At 48.7% G+C, this 3,833-nt stretch overlaps 1 pseudogene; it reads right to left on the reverse strand.

Annotated features, from left to right (window-relative positions):
• Nucleotides 1-1,567: 1,567 nt before the first annotated feature.
• Nucleotides 1,568-3,509, reverse strand: LOC129035301 (wee1-like protein kinase; annotated as a pseudogene).
• Nucleotides 3,510-3,833: the final 324 nt, after the last annotated feature.

Raw genomic sequence — 3,833 nt, forward strand, 5'->3', positions numbered from 1 at the left:
TATAATTGTAATTGTTATTAATTCCTGGGGACAGGCTGGTGAAAAAATTTCCTGGGGACAGTCTGATGTCAAAAATCCATTTCCTTTACAGGATTACAAGAAAATAAGAACTATCAATATCTCTAAAAGACCATGTTCACTTGCAGTGTTTATGAGGTTAAATGGTTGATGCAGGATAAAAGGCTTTCATTTGGCTCCTTGACTTTCTGGGTTTTTGGATTTTCCTGTGTTTGGTCATCACCTTCTCTCTCCTCCTCAGCATGGCTGTGCTGGTTCCCTAAACCCACACCTGTGCTCACACCAGGCCTTCTGCCTGGTAGTTCAGCCCATAAACCCTTTTTCTTTTTTTTTTTTTCTAGACAAGTTAAACTCAGGGTGACTTTTAATATGCCAGTCAATATTAATAAAACACAAGTCAAAGACAAATACAAACATATTTTACAACAAAATCAGTGAGAAAGAAATGGACAAATTCTTTTTTTTTTTTTTTTTTTTTGCAAAATACGTTAGCCAGTATTAGTAATCAAATGGCTAATCACAGAAAAAAATCTATTTTGTAAAAAACTTGGAATGTCAGAAGTAATTCTGGCATTACAAACAGCTGTGTAGAGGATCACCAAGATAAGTTTATACACACATACACTTGAGAGAAACCAGGCAAAACATTGAACAACAGACTAACAATACAATCAAATACAAAACTGGGAAGGAGGGAGGAGGTAGTTTTTTTAAGAGTCAGGGAAGTACATTACCAGAACAAAATTACAAAACTCAGTAATTATTATACTGGATTAATACAAAATTCCAAAGCTTTAAAGTTCAAAGAAAAAAAAAAGGCCAATAGCTGCTTTTCATCAAGACCAGCTGTACACTTTACATATTTGTTTCAAAAAGAAAGCCTATTAACAACAGTAATTGCTTAATGCTACAAGTTTACAGCAGAGATAAAACTGAAATAGCAAATTTATAAGGCAATAATTCCACAGAATTATCATCCCATGTCTCATGCTATGGCTACAAAGTGCTCCCAGTTGGATATACAAGTATAATTCACTTAAAACATACATGTATATATATATAGAGAGAGAGAGAGAGAGAAATTTCATACACAGATGCATTGAAGGCTGAGTAGTAATGAGTGGTTTTAGCATTTGCCTTACTGAGAGAATATGTTTGTCATCAAGCCCTTGAATCCTTTCTTCAGGTCACCACGGGAAAAGATACCTTCATTACAGTGCAACAGCACACTGAGAGCAACACACCACCACAGCAGTTAATTTCGGAAAGACTGCGTTAACATCCATCCACCAGTGACTGACATTTTACAGAAGACAGACTGGTAAGACTATATAAAAGCCTGAAAAAGATATGGTCAAAATACAGTTTTCGATTGTAATTCACAAATAAAAGTCCTAATCAGTAAAACTACTGACACCAATAGACAGAGTAATTGCAAATTGGATTCTAGCAGTGATTTCGACCTAGCTTGCTTTTTTCATAGTGTTTTTTGCGGGGTGAGTAGGTGGGAAATGAGTAGTTTAGTATACTAGAAGGCTGACAGAGCACTTCATTTTCTTTCTAATAAGTCAAGATGTTGTGTTCCTCTGCGTGGTGGACCTAGTGGCCTCTGATCAGTGAAGAGTGCTCCTTCCTCAGCTGCAGCCTTTACCATCTATGCTCTCATGAGTTCTTTTTGTAAAAGTGTATTTTTGAATGTTTCAACATTCAATCCTACACATAGTGGTTCTCTACTCTTCCTAGAAGCAGACAGCAGCAGTGAATGCTTTACGAGGGCCATTGCTGAGGGTCTTCTCTCTGGATATGGATGAATCATAACTTTTAGCAACTCTGTAAATTCTTGGGAAAGCACTTGTGGTATCTGAGGTAATCTGTTCTCTCTGATTCCACGTCATTGGTCTCCATTCCTGGGAAGAGCACAGACCACTGTGAGGGCAAGTGCAAGATATCTGCTTTTGGTAGATGGTATAATTCTCCTGTAAAACTTCATTTGCAAAAAAAAAAAAAGACTATCAGTCTCTTCAAATTGTGGGTTAGAGATCCTTGTTCCATGCCCATAATCACGAGTTTTACACGTAACTTTGTTGGATGCCCAGTCATCTTCATCTCCTTCTTCAGAGGCAGCACTGGGGATTGAGGTTTGAGACATGGGTATATTACAAGGTTCCTTATCCATGTGAATCAAAGACACTGAATGAATATACCTCGAGCCCCGGCCAACTTGCAGAAGGAGATCCTTCAACTCTGCTTCTTTAAAGTAACTCGTGATTCGGTAATTTTCACTTATAGCATCAACAAACCTTCCACCATCACGGTATCCATTCTGTGTAAGCATATGAGCATCTGCCCAAGCAGACAAGTGTCAAAGTACGCGAATGCCGTCCGAGCACTGCGTGAGCATACACTTCTCTCAAAGGGTTCTGCTCATCAACGGAGCCGGCCAGTGACTTTTCTGATCGCTTCGTGGCATAAATACATCTATCCAGCCTCTCCACGCTGTTAAAACACAGAATCAAATTCTGCAGAGCCCATTTTTTCTGGCTCATGAAATTCTGTTGTAGGCCGAGAGTTCACATTGCTTTCAGTAACTGTAATTCTCTAAGCAGGTGTAGTTTCATCTTCAAACGCATCATCACTGGCTTCCATGTCTTCACCACAGGAGTCAATCCCAATACCTCCTCGTTGTACCACGACGCTGTCCTAGCAATGACGCAACACCGAATCCGGAGTAAAAAGGTGAGAATTCACTGGAGGAATCTGTCGCCGATCGAATCCCTTTTCCTGATATTTCTGTGTCTCTGAAGAGGGACTAGCAGAGGTGAACAGAGCTGGGATCCATCCCTGGAGCTTTGGAGCGCAGACTCCCGGGCGTGTGGCGGCGACAGAGCCGCGCTTGCGGGAGGACTGCGCGGGGCACCCGGGGGTCCCACAGGGACCAGCAGACGCCCCCTCCGTGCCCGGCGCGCCCCGCAGCCCCGCACGAGGCGTTCCCAGGGCCTCAGCGCCCCGGCCGGGAAGAGCCGCCCAGGAATCAGGCGGCCGCCGGGCCTCGACCTGCGACGAGGAGCCGACCCGCCCCACCCCGTGACCCGCCCCGTCCCGTGACCCGCCCCGTCCCGTGAGTCGCCCCGTCCCGTGACCCGCCCCGTCCCGTGAGTCGCCCCGTCCCGTGACCCGCCCCGTCCCGTGAGTCGCCCCGCCCCGTGACCCGCCCCGTCCCGTGACCCGCCCCGCCCCGTGAGTCGCCCCGGGCCCTCCGCCCGCCCCTCCCCGCTGGGCGGGGCCCCAGCAGCTTGTCCTCCTGCAGCTCCCGGGCTCGGCCCGGGCTCCGTGGGGCTCCACGCGGGCGGCAGCGGCCAGCGGTCCCCTGAAGGGCCGAGTCCTCCTTTCCCTCCTCCTGCTCGCCCTCCGCGCAGCCGCCGAGGGCGAGACCAAATTTTGCCGCAAGGTGCAGGCGACCCGGGCGGCGGGCGGCGGCTCAGGAAACGCATGGCCCTGGGGACGGGGCGGGGACGGGGCGGGGACGGGAGAGCCCGGCTGCGAGGTCGGGACCCTGAGGCCCAGGGGCGGGTCCGCGGCGTGCAGAGCCCCGGCGGCTCCGCTGGGCTGCGCTGGGCTCCGGGCGCGCGGGATGCGGGCAGCGGCGGGACGGTCCACACGGGCGGGGCGGCCGGGCTCACCCTCCTGTTCCAACGGCGGGGTCTCCTTCACTCACAGCCGCCTTCGCCAGCCGTCAGCTCAGTCCCGGCTACACTTGAGAGTTCAGAGGATTGGTGGGAAAATGTGTGTAAAGTGCATTGGAAATGAGGGATTGT

The sequence above is a fragment of the Pongo pygmaeus genome, chromosome 3, assembly GCF_028885625.2.
Source record: "Pongo pygmaeus isolate AG05252 chromosome 3, NHGRI_mPonPyg2-v2.0_pri, whole genome shotgun sequence".
NCBI classification, from domain to species: Eukaryota; Metazoa; Chordata; class Mammalia; order Primates; family Hominidae; genus Pongo; species Pongo pygmaeus.